The 13984-nt window shown below is 37.1% G+C and overlaps 1 protein-coding gene across 2 annotated transcripts in view; it reads right to left on the bottom strand.

Moving 5' to 3' along the window:
* LOC311078766 (diacylglycerol kinase delta) overlaps window positions 1-13984 on the bottom strand; it is a 63635-nt gene that overhangs the window by 30947 nt on the left and 18704 nt on the right. The window lies entirely within an intron of this gene.

The following is a 13984-nucleotide window of genomic DNA, read 5'->3' as shown; positions in this document are numbered from 1 at the left end:
ATTCCCTGCAGAAATTCTCCTCCATATTGACTGATTAAACATGACTGGTTCCAAATGTAGATTATCTTAGTGTGCTATTATGATTCAAATTAGAAGAGGAAGTCGAAGAACACTTTGGGAAATTAGAACATATGATATGAACACGCACACGCACACGCACGCACACACACACACACACACACACACACGCACGCACGCACACACACACACACACACACACACACACACACACAAAGGCTGCTGTGGGAGATCGCTCTAATCTCATTGCAGAACTACTGATGACTGCTTCCAGCATACGCCACAAATCTGGGACTGATTCACATAATCCCTTGAGAGAGACAGAGAGAGAGAGAGAGAGAGAGAGAGAGAGAGAGAGAGAGAGAGAGAGAGACTAAAGACAATGAAGTAATGAAATGAAGACTGAGGAAGAAAAGAAAGTCTTAAAAAAGGTCAAAACTGTTTTCATTAATAATTTCAAAGTAATGTTTTGCCCAAAAGAAAAAAATCTATTCACACAATAAAAGCAGTGACAGGAACAATAAAATTTGAATATAAAAATAAAATAAGTTTCTGTATTTATAATCTAAAATATTATGTAAATAAAATACAATAAAATTACAACAAGGCACTAATATATATAAAGATGTAATAAATAAAAATATATATGATATATAAATAGAATATGTAATAAATAAATATAACTTAATAATACTATATCTATATATATATAGAATATTCTCTCTCTCTCTATATATATAGAATATATATACAAAATAATATAAATACATTGTACAAAGGTATTATTCATTAATGCCTTGTACTTCTTTTATTTTATTATATGAAAAGAATATGTAATAGTTAACAAATACAATATATAAAATAAGGTGTCAGAAATTATAATATAAAATATTATGTACAAAAATAAATAAAGTTCAACCAGACATTAATGAACATAAGGAATAATCCCAGATTAACAATCAATACTGTGAATAAAAACATCAGCAAGGCTAAAAGAAAGAGAACAGATTATGACTAGAGAAACACAGTGTGCACACAGTGTGAATAGAGGCTGAGGCTGAGGGAGAGGAAGAAAGGGATTGAGACGGCCCACAGATGTGACAACACCTACAGAGTGAACACCTGCTGCTCGTGTCATGAGCGCTGGCTGGACTGAACAAAGGCCTTTTGATTGAAGTCCCGTCACTGCTGCTCCCTCATGACATACACGCAAACGCTGGGCTCAGTCACGACATCCTCCTCAACCCTGAGTGCTCTGCCGCTTGTGCCATCTCCACGGGAACAATCCCCAGCCATTTCTGCGGCAGCGGGACGAGTGGTGTTCCACTAAAGAGCCCATTGTCCCTCCACAAACAACATTCCAGCCCTCACACAAGCTCCAGACCACCTCATTACACATGTGAGTGGAATATGTCTGCTCCACAACATACGCACAAGTTTAAATGGTTGAAATACTGTCAATAAAAGAAGAAGAAGAAGAAGAAAAAAAACTATTTAAAAAAGTTAAAAGTTAAAAAAAAGTTTTACAAGGATGAGCATTTAGACTTTAACCTAAAAATATAGCATGCAAATATGCCATGTGACTGATGGTTCTATTAAAAGGCCTTGTAGCAGAGAGGGAAAACACGCAAGTCTAAATAAATATTTTGTTCATTTGAATGTTAAGAGGCACTCCAAAAATATATTATAATAAACGTTTTGCAATTTATACTTTAATGTTTACATTTCATTTGGTCAAAATACATAAGTACTTTACAGTGGGTTTCAATGTAAAAGATTTTTGCCAAGTGGTTATAGCATCTACTAATTGGCTAATTGCTTAAATACTGTATGCAATCTTTTCTTACGTATTGTGACATACATCCGAGTGAAACAGAAACGTAGTTTTTTTTTTTCATCGGTTATTCACTGATTTTCCATCAAAAATGAACGCAAGCTTGCAGTCGATTGTAAGAAAGGGGCACGGTTTAAGCAGACTAAATGACTGAAGAAGTCCAGCATACGTCACCAGAGAGACTGACGTTATTTTGATTAAAAATCACAAGGTCCAAAAAAGTTAAGAAAAATAAACATACTGTCTACATAGATGAATAATTTACAATAAGATCTATAATATGTATTTACAAAATATATGAATAGGGTGAATTTTCATTTCATGCTGACTTTAACCTAACAACCCAAAATGGACCCCCTGTATTCAGTTGAATTTGGTTTGATTCAGTTCCATTCTTTCATTCAATCCAACTGAATTCACTTTTTTTTTGTATTTGTCTGTAAATAAATGAACATTTAGTTAACATAGTTCATATAATCTTTGGCAATCTTTGTTTACAATTTTGTATATTAACATAACAGATAGCTGATAATATAATGCCAGCCCTGTATAAAGAGACGAAGAAAAGAGAAGTATTGCTTGTGGTTGTACATCTCTTTAACAGTCCCACTGTGTATGTGTGCGTGTGTTGTTGTTGGCAGCGTTGCCAGATCAACAATCACAAAAATTGGCTTGAAAGGGAAACTATAAAACACAACAAGCTTAATTAAGTCTTAATAAATCCCTAACACATAAACACACTGAACACAGCGAGTCCAGTGGGAAAGATAGATTACAAACCAGTGAAACCACATACAGCTGTTTTGAATGTTAGTGCACACTCACACACAGCGGAGAAAGAGAGAGAGAGAGAGAGAGAGAGAGCTGTAGACTAACATTCCACTTAACCTTTCCAGTGAGAGACACACACACCTGACCCAGCACCTGTTTTGTGTGCGCAGGTCGCAGCTGTACACCTGTGTCGTCTCCTCTCCTGACTGTGTTCATACGTGAATGTTATTATATTTCAGCATGTGTGTGTGCTCTGTGTGTGTCTCGTCAGCAGTTCTTCTCTTTACTGGCAGCGCTCGGCTACCTCCGGCAGCAAAATATTTTCTGCTGAATTAATCAATCACAGAGCATGATCTCTGAAAAGATAAATCTCTCTAGATAAGTGAAGAGAACAGAAATTTTCCAAACATTCAAATGACATCCTCTTAACGTCAACATGCATTATGAATAAGGTTTATAATGACTGGGTTCTTCAGGGGCCTGTAGGCTGATCACAAACACGCATTTGGGCAATTCCACGCAAAACTGTCACATCCATAACGCCAACACAATGCCATTGTATTTAGTTGGCGTTATGGATGTGACATTTTTGCGCGGAATTGCCCATTTCCCTTTTCCACCATAATCGTGCCGGTGCCAAAGCCTCTCTCAGATCTGGTTTACTGACTTTAGTTTTGAGAATTAAGATCCAAAGTAATTTAATTCAGCATCTTTACACAGCTGAGAGTGTATAGACAACATCTACACTTAAGATGAGTCTTTGCTACTGATGTGGCATAGCTAGGTCAGCTATTTACTGTATAGCTATTGTTAACATGCTAACATTCTATTGCGCATGCTTTCCCCTATTCACTCTTATTTCAAAGCAAATCCAACATTACACTACTGTGCAAAAGTTTGGGGTCGGTCAGATTTTTGTATGTTTTCTCTTTTAATATGCTCACCAAGGCTGTAATTATTTGATCAAAAATACAGTATAAACAGTAATATTGTGATATAATTTTTGTGAAAACCATGATACATTTTTTCGAGAGTCTTTGATAAATCGCAAGTTCGAAAGAACAGCATTTATTTAAAATAGAAATCATTCATAACATTATAAATGTCACTTTTGATTAATTTAATGTGACTTTCTTAAAAAAAACTTTAAAAAAACTGACCCAATATTTGAACGGCAGTGTACTTTTAAAAGTATAGAGCGAACCCACTGCCACCGACATCACGACAGTGGAAACGATAACACACATATTCAAATAGTGTGTGTCCAAACTGTGAGATTCCACAGCACCCTGTGATCTCTCCCTCTCCTCTAGGAAACCATATTGCCCAGTGTGACCAACAGACAGTCCCAGCAGCTCATTAACTGATCAGGCCTTTCATTGATCAGCAAGCTAATTGTGACTCACTCTCTCTGTCCTTTTCTTTCTCTTGACAGCCAATACTCCGCTTTGTGATGTGTGACGAATACGTGTGTAGCCATACAAACTACTTATTTACCCAGCCTTACGTCAATGAGGATCTTCCATCTCTCTGGTCTCTGAAGCAGGATGTGTGCCGATATCATCTTCCACAAGATAATCAGACAGGATCATATAACCTTCTCCAGTTCAATTACAGTAAACCACTCCAATCAGCTGATTCCAGCAATAACACACAGTGATGTCCAGTTAGTATGTGTGTGTGTGGGCAGTGCAACTGCCTACTTATACCACCTCCACTATTTCAATCACATTTTCGTTTCTCCAACTATGGCTTCCTTTCCCCTATTCTTATTCTTAAGTCGTCCAAAATAAATATAAAAATAAATATGACCTCATCTAAAGTAAATCACGTTTACACACTGCCTCCGAAACTTTCGTCCATTATAAAAAAATTGGATCGGGTTCGATTTTCTTAGTTTTTTTCGCATAATAAGCAAGCATTTTGAGAGGTGTTTTGACAATTCAGAGCTACCGAATGATGAATACGATAAAACGCATACGAAAATTTCGGACTCACTATGCAAGGACTTTTACTCTTTCCCTTACAGCAGCACTGCATGAGCTCCACAAGTTTGAAAGCAAGAACATGATCAATGTCACAAATGTACTTTTTTGATTAGTGACCTAGAAATAGTGCAGAATCTTAAATATTTCTTATTCATTTAGTCATAACGTTTCTTTGTTTTTTTCTTTCAAAATCCTAAAACTTTTTATTTACATGTTTAAATTGATTTTATCAAAAAATACACTAAAAACAGTAATATTCTGCAATATTATTACAATTTAAAGTAACTGTTTTCTATTTGAATATATTTTAAAATATAATTTATTCCTGTGATGGCAGTTACAAGCAACTAGCAATGAATAAGAAATATTTAATCAAAAAAGTACATTTGTGACATTAATCATGTTCTTGCTTCCAAACGTGTGGAGCTCATGCAGTGCTGTTGTCATTCAAACAAAAGGCGGACAAAGACATTCTGAAATTCATGCCATTTTTCAATTCAACTTTTCACTGAAATTGTTGTGCTGATAGGATAATTGGATCTGAAAAAAAGAAGCAAATCTGCAGTAGGGAGTTCCTCTGTCACTTTAATGAGAATGCAGAGACAGTATTTTACGTGGTAAACAGCCTGTGACAGCACACTGTAAGTGCCAAACTTTGCATACTCAAAAAACTAATTTGTATTCCGATTTGCATATAGTCTCAGGTCAAATAGTCACACTGTTGCTAATAGATGTTAATAAGAAACTGTGCAAGAGATTCGACAGAGCCAAATCTGAGCGTGTGTCTGTGTACAGATTACAGTACATATGTGCTGGAGAGCACTCAGAGGCTCTTGTAGAAAGAACTCCATCTGTGTGTGTGAGTTTGTGACTAAGTGTGTGTGGGTTTACATGGGTGAAGAAGAGAACGTCTATGAATTAGTGCTTTCATTTAATTTGGCATTAATGATAGTTTGTACATGTTACATGTTTACTTTTCTTAATTTTCGTTTTTTGCACATTTCTCAGTGTACGCAGATATGCTAAAAACACTTTGGCAGTCCTGAAGTGAAGTTGTCGTCATGCCAGTACAATTGAGTGCATGTGTTGTGTCTGTTTTTGTGTGTCCAGTGTGGTAGTCCTTCAGTGGGGGCGTGAAAGGCTCTCCCCTTCTCTTGCTCCATCCACCATGCAAATGAGCCCTATACACAGCTCTCAATAACACTCACACACAACCCGACACTCACCGTCCTCCCATTCTCCTGTCCTCTCTACTTTCATGCCATCTTCTCTGTCTATTTCAGGCCTGTGCAAATCATTTCATTTCTTTACCCCCCTCTTCTCAAGTCTTTGTCCTATTTTATACCTTCTTGTTTTCTTGAGTGTTCTTTATTTAGCAGAGCAAGGCCCTAATTTACATAGCCTATGGCCACTGCAAGAGAGAGATAGAGAGAAAGAGGGAAATTCCTTTGGCCTTCTTGATGGTACTAAAGGCTGAATCCACACCTCTCTCACCATCTCTCTCTCTCTCTCTCTCTCTCTCTCTCTCTCTCTCTCTCTCTCTCTCTCCCGCAAATGCTCAACACAAGCCAAATAGGGAATCGAAGAAGAAAACAATACTGCTGCCAACTATCTCTCAGTGTGTGTCTTCCTTTGCATATGATAATGTTTTTGCAGGCAGAGATGTTTTCACACCATCTCTCAAATAATCGACCAGAGTCAGAGTCTTCTTTGCATCTCATGTGTTTTTAAAGGACAAGGACCACCCTGAAAATGACGGCACTATTCAAATCATAAAATAAAAAAAATCCAGCTTATGACCAAAAATAGCCATCTAAATATAGCCCACATCAGAACACGATATAAAAGTGTCAAAGCCGGAATTGTTTCTCAGGCCCACACGTTCACGTTCACCTTGACATGCAAACTGGGCAGATTTACAAGTCAAATTTATATTATATGACTTCTAAAAAGAGACAAGAGCTACATATGAACACCTCTTCATTTTTGTCTTTATACCATAAACAATATTTTATAATAATTTGATTATTAGTGGTGCTCGCTAAAGCATAACTATAATTATTGTTCATACTTGCATTGCACTGCTGTTTAAACGATTAGCGTTGGGAAAAAAGTAGTGAATACTTTGATTCAACAAGAATAAATTACATTTTCAAATTAAAATAGAAACAGTTATTTTAAACTGTAATAATATTTCACAAGACTACTGTTTTATTTTTATAAAATGCAGCCTTGGAGAGCATAAGAGACATTTCAAAAACAAAATCTTACCGACCTCAAACTAATGAATGGTAGTGTACATTTAGGGATCTGTTAAAATACCTAACCCTTAGTAGTAAACTTTTTTAATTACTAAGTACTTTTTTCCATTTATTTACTGCATGCATGATTGTAAATATTAGCCTTTGTGTGTCTTTGTAGCCTAGTGTCTTTGTAGTGTGCAGACATGAATGATACTTCAAATTGTGTGGAGAAGAGGTGCCTCTAAACAATCAGACTTAAGATTTGTTCCTGGTATACAATAATACTAAATAAAATAATTAAATACACCTTATGGACCACATATCAATGCACTAAAAACCACACAGAACACCTCAGCAACCACACGGCAAGGCCCCGGCAACCACCCACAATTCCCTAGCATTGTGGAGGCGACCTCTGCATTAGCAAACACCACTCACATTTTCTTCAGAAAGTGTAAGTTTAGTTCATCACTCTTGTTTGACAAAGATAAACTAAACAAAATTATTATAAATTAGTTGGTGAAAACAAAGTCACTGATGGTTAAAATATTCCAAGGAGAATTCTACATGATGCTGATTTTCTATGAGAGGGCATTGCTCAATGTGAGCGCATTTCTAGAAAGTGAATAAAAATAGACACTGCTTGGAGCTATAGTGAGTGAGAGGAAGCATAACCATGTGTGTGTGTGTGTATTCTCCTCCGCAGTTTGTTAGGGTCAGTGTGAAGAGCACTGGTGTGTAGTGTGCTCTCTCTGGCCGCCCCCTCAGGCCCTGCTGTTGTGTAACCACCGCATTGCAGTCGCACACACAAACACATAATGACTGAAGTGGCATACTGTATTTGTGGGATAACACAAGTGTCTTTATGCGTAACTATGTGTGTGGGTCAAGTTTTGCCTACATTGTGGAGACCAAATATCCTTACAGGGATAGTAAAACCTGAAATCACAATGTGGGGACCAGCCTATAGCTTCCAGAAGGGAAACGGCTTAATAAACATATAAATAATGTCTTAATAAAAATGCAAAATGGTTTCTATGACAGTTATGTTTGGGGTTAGCAGCGGAGCCATTGTGGGATCTCGAGACATCATTTTTACTTGAAAGGACATTTAAAGACATGATGCTCGTGGTGCGGAAGACGTGATGCATCAGGCAAATTGTCCATCTGAATGCACATGGCTGTAGATGAAGAGTTTCAAAAACATTTTTCAGAGAGGGTTGTATGGTGCATAAACTGTCTAAAAGCTAAAGCAAAGAACAAAAAAATATATTATACTAAGAAGCTAGATTGTTGATGGATGATTAGTTAACTAGTCAAACATCTTGAGCCATATAAGGATATGGGATGGAAAATATCATTAGCTCTATATATAATAATAGAAGTCAATGAAAAACAAATGTGTGTTTTGGTGTTTTTGGAGGTTCTTTATTTGCGTTAATGTTCCATGAAGAACCTTTAACATCCATGGAATAAACGTATCCACTGCACGTGAAGTGGAAAAAGGTTCTTCAGAGGTTCTTATTTTTAAAGGGGTACTTCAATGCTGGCAAAATGGGCTTTCAATAAAACTTGGCTGCCTATGCAGTAGATAGGTTAAACAATTTTTGAAATCGATACTACCTGACTAGAGAAAACAGAGAAAAAAGGCTGTTGTCTTAGGACAACCTCAACACCCATAATGCATGTTGCTGTCCAAGGCCACTCCCACCAGTCTGCTAGTCAAATACCACCTTTCTCTAGTAGGAAATACTTCCTGGCAAACTTTTAGTCACTTGTATTGTTCCCGTTCGCAAGAAGTAAAGAGTAAACATTTAGTGAGTTATTTTGGTTTCCAGTGAAGGAACCGGCGAGTTGTAGGCAGTGGCTAAAGGCTGCAAAGAATCATAAAAATTAGGAGATAGCATTGTGACGGAAAATCTGAAAAGCCTCTGTGTGTGTAATCTCCATTTCAAATTGGATGACAATGCTATACTGTGTTTAAGGCCAAATGGAAGGGAAAAACTGAAAGAAGCTGCCGTTCTGTGACTGTCAGTTCCGCTCAACTTCCTGAAGTAAAACGCTGTCATGTACCGGTAAGAAAGCTGTTGCCATAGTGTTCCATTTTTACCATAATGCTGTTTAAAAGTACGATACATTTTCAGTGACAATACAATACCTTTACAATTACTGTTCTGGTAATAACCCTCTGTCAATCTGACTGTGTGGGTGGGGGTACAAAAATGCAGAAGTATAATCTATAGTTTTCATGAAAGCCCTGGAGCTGTCAAATAAGACTTTTGCTGACAAATAAGTGTGAATTTCTCGATCCAGGTTACATGGAGAATTAGTAAACATAGCTCATTAACATACAGGTGCTGGCCATAAAATTAGAATATCATCAAAAAGTTGATTTATTTCAAGAATTCAACTTAACAGGTGAAACTAATATATTATATAGGCTCATTACATGCAAAGTGAGATATTTCAAGCCTTTATTTGTTATAATTTTGATGATTATGGCTTACAGCTTATGAAACCCACGAAATCAAAATCCCAGAAAATTAGAATATTACATGAAATCACACAGTAATTACACAGTGATACCATGGTCATTGAACCAGGTTTTGGTTCTTTTGGCAGTGTGGGCAGGTGCAAATCCTGCTGGAAAATGAAGGAAGCATGAAGTGCTCTGAAAATGTCCTGGTAGACGGCTGCGTTGACTCTGGATTTAATAAAGCACAGTGGACCAAAGTCCTCTTTTCTGATGAGAGCAAATTTTGCATCTCATTTGGAAACCAAGGTCCAAGACCTGGAGGAAGAATGGAGAGGCACACAATCCAAGATGCTTGAAGTCCAGTGTGAAGTTTCCACAGTCTGTGTTGGTTTGGGGAGCCGTGTCATCGGCTGGTGTTGGTCCACTGTGCTGTCCACTCAACGCAGCCGTCTACCAGGACATTTCCAGAGCACTTCATGCTTCCTTCAGCAGACAAGCTTTATGGAGATGCTGACTTCATTTTCCAGCAGGATTTGCACCTGCCCACACTGCCAAAAGAGCCAAAACCTGGTTCAATGACCATGGTATCACTGTGTAATTACTGTGTGATTTCATGTAATATTCTAATTTTCTGGGATTTTGATTTCGTGGGTTTCATAAGCTGTAAGCCATAATAATCAAAATTATAACAAATAAAGGCTTGAAATATCTCACTTTGCATGTAATTAGTCTATATAATATATTAGTTTCACCTGTTAAGTTGAATTCTTGAAATAAATCAACTTTTTGATGATATTCTAATTTTATGACCAGCACCTGTATACTACCAACATTGTAACAATAGAAAGCGGGTTGAAAATCTGTGAAGTTACACTTTAAGAGTGTACGCTAAAAACTACAATGCTAAATTCATCCCAGGGAGGGAACACCAGAGATAGATATGAAGATAAATATAGAAAGTATAGATTGTAAGAGCAGTGGTTATGCTCTCAGCAGGTGTTTGGAGCCTTGCCTGAATCTTCTTCTAAAGCTCCAACAGTCGCATGTTAGGAGAACACTTATCATTGTTCCTTGTTTCATCAAGCAATCATGGACAAGTGGTAAAGATTGAGAGGAGAGCATAATCTAACCACGGGAACACACACTCTGGTCCCTGGGGCACTGTGCAACACACAGCTTGACACGATTAGAAACGCAGTGGGAGACAAGTTAAAACAGTACAGAAAGAGAAAGTGGAAAGGGGCTGGATAAATGGCACTCTGTCTATTTACCAGTGACATCTTTCCAATATCCAGCAGCAGGTGATAAACAATGTGAGGAGAGAACAAGAAAGAGCGAATGATGGAGAGTTAGCCATAGAGAGAGGCTGCTAAACTATGTTAGAGTACATATAAGAGGAAAACACACTTTCTCTGCCACATGCAATCATTTCTCAATATTATTTCTTCACCAATCTCACACACACACACACACACACACACACACACACACACACACACACACACACACACACACACCAGGGCTGCCAACTCTCATGCATTGAGCGTGAGACTCACGCAATTGACACTTTTCACACGCTCTCACGCCACACATCCATTTTCTCATGCACAGAAAAATTGTGGAGCAAAGAGGTACTTTTAATATTAAACTAATTCTCAGCTCTTAGATTCCGTCAATTTTATTACGAAATTCAGACAAAAATACCTTTGGCGCTTGTAAATGTGACATGACAGATTGCTGAGCGCCTCAGTTCAAGTGCACGTGAACCGATCACCTGTTACTTTTTTATTTAAAGATGCAGTACAACTTACCGAAAGTATACATAATATCGACCAATTAGTGTTTTTCAACCACGGAAAGAGGTCAATATAACAGCAGGAGAACAATTATGTCACATAACGTTACATTTACCTCAGGAAAGCCATTTAACGACCATAGCATGTTAATTAAATAGAAAAAATAGCTAGAGAGGAGATTTTGCTGAGCACTATATTACATATTTATTATATTTTTACTTATGTCATTAAATAATTGTTATTATAACAAAAACTGCATTATATTTAATTTAATATTATTTTTAACCTTTAATAATACCAGCAGATTGGGCCCTCTATGTGTACAGCATTAGGTGAGATTATTTTTTTAAACAAAATTTAAAATAAACATGTATCCAAAATAGTCAATATTGAATCAAAATCGGAATCAAATCACAAGAATGGAATTGAAATCTTGAATTTTTTGTCAAGCAATAATAAAAACTGTATCCTATACCAGTCATTGTACAATGTAAACATTGTAACATGTTGTCACTAAACTTCATAAAATTCTATTTAGTTACCAAATGTTTTGACAATCACAATTACACTTATTGTGATGCAATATTTGTTTTTACATAACCCCCCCCCCCACCCCAGAAAAAAAAAAAAACTCACTCCAAGCTAAACTCAAAAGTTGGCAGCCCTGCACACACACACACACACACACGCACGCACACACACACACACACACACACACACAATTTCAACCCTCTGTGTCACAATGTGGCTTCTGAGACAGTCTGTCAGAGGCCACAGACAGGGACCAAACTGAGAATAAATATAGCTGGACTAAATTTAATCTACTAAACTCATGAAAAATTATAGTAAGCACTGATTAGCATCAGGGTGAGAGGAGAGCACCAAAGACAACTCCCAATAACCCCTGCTCCGCCCAGCAGAATGCTGTGGTGAAATCTGTTCGTTGCAACCGGTCTCTGGTGTGCTCACTGCAATACCCAGCACTTACATTGCACTCTTAGGCAAGTTTCTGACAGTTACAAAATACTGTAAGTAGATAGCAGAGAAGAGGTCAAAACATAACCGTGCTGGGTCATTCCAGTGGGCAACGTGGGTTCAGCTATTGCAAAATGTGTGTTTAATAAGACTTTACTTTAAGGAAGCCTGTTTTCATAAAAAAGAGGCAATTGTGATCACATTTATATATACTGTATATATATGTCGCAATTATGAGACACAAAGTCACAACTGCAAGAAACATAAGTCATATTATAAGACAATGGTAATCATGAAAATATGACAAATTTGCAATTGTCGAATATTAGTCACAATTAAGTGAAAATAGTCACAAATGTAAAGCCACAATTAGGAAAATAAATGTGCAGCTGCAATGTTTAGTCACAATTGTCTTTTTATTTATTTTTTACACTGAGGTGGAAACAGGCTTCCATATTTCCATTAGCGGAGATGAGAAGTAGTTTTTGTTGTTTTTTTTGTTTAATGATTAGAAGTTGTGTTTAGAGGGAGGAAATATAGTGGTTCTTACAGAAAAGTTAGATGACATACTTCACACAGAAATTAAAATCGTGTCATGATTTACTCCGCCTCATGCCATTCCAATCCTGTATGACATTCTTTCTGACTGAAACATTCTTCAAAATATCTCTGTTAGTGTTCTTCAGAAGAAAGTAAGCCATAAAGGTAAAGCCATAAAGCCTTGAAGGTAAACGTTTGTGACGTTTTGAGCAGAGGAAGCACGGATGTGGTTTGCAGTGCAGGACAAAAAAAAAAAATACATATATGGTGCTTGTGTTTTCTCTTACACATGCACATACAGATGCAGTGGTGTCTTCTTTTCCTTCATCTTTTTTTGTCTCTGTTTCTGTACTCAGGCATGCTTCTTCCTTCCCAAACCCTCAAACACACTTGATTGAGGAGGTGTGTGTGTGTGGGTGTGTGGAGAGGGTGCTTCAGTGCTTTCATCTCAGGGTGACACAGAATCCCTCCCCAGTATTATATCATCTGCACCTGCACCCAGTGTGTGTTTGTGTGTGTACCCTCTTGATGGTGACACTATCTTAAGACGGCAAAACACGAGGAAGCCCTCCTTCCCCTCCTCAGAGTATGATTCAACAAAGCTTTTTTGGAACAACAGTAAAGGGTAACAGTATAGCTAAAAACACAGTATATTGTACTTCTGTAGATTGTGCTTAAGAATACTTCAATGGATTGTTCACTCAAAACAACACATATGTTATCATTTACTCACCCTTATGTTGTTTCAAACCTGTATGACTTTCTTTCTGACTGAAATATCCTTTAAACTGTTATTTTTCTACAGAAATAAGTCATTGGTGATGCGCAAAAGAAAGTCTTACAAGTTTTGACAGATTTTTCTTTTCTGTGTGAACTATACACTATACACTAATCAGTCATCCCCTTTGACATAAATTTTGAAACATTCATATTTTTTACAATTCAGAATAAAGTGTGCTTCAGTTTTGAGCGTCACAATGGCCCATTCTATTCATTTCTCCTCTTGTTTTCAGGATTTTTTGTGCCTTTCCTGATTCAATGGCTAGATGGTAATAAGATCCTCTTCCAGTTCCTTTTCTCTTCTTAGGGACCTATAAGGCATTGCAGTTTCCTTCGTAATTCCTTTGTTATTTCCCTTTCCCATCAATCCAAAAAAATGTTTTCACCATGTTTAGTATCTGATGTTTATGCTTGATTCATCAAAGATGCCAGCTGGAAACCAGGAGAAGAGTTTTAGGCTAAAACCAGCTAACAGTGGGAGCATGAAATGGAAATTTACCTTTTTTTTAAGATTAAAAAATTCAGTTCTATTTTTTAAATGCACCTTGACCACATAATTTTAA

This window comes from Abramis brama (assembly GCF_963993115.1).
Source record: "Abramis brama genome assembly, chromosome: 3".
In the NCBI taxonomy this organism is placed as follows: Eukaryota; Metazoa; Chordata; class Actinopteri; order Cypriniformes; family Leuciscidae; genus Abramis; species Abramis brama.
The sequence above is the reverse complement of the archived record's forward strand: the minus strand, read 5'-3'. Positions and strand labels throughout refer to the sequence as shown.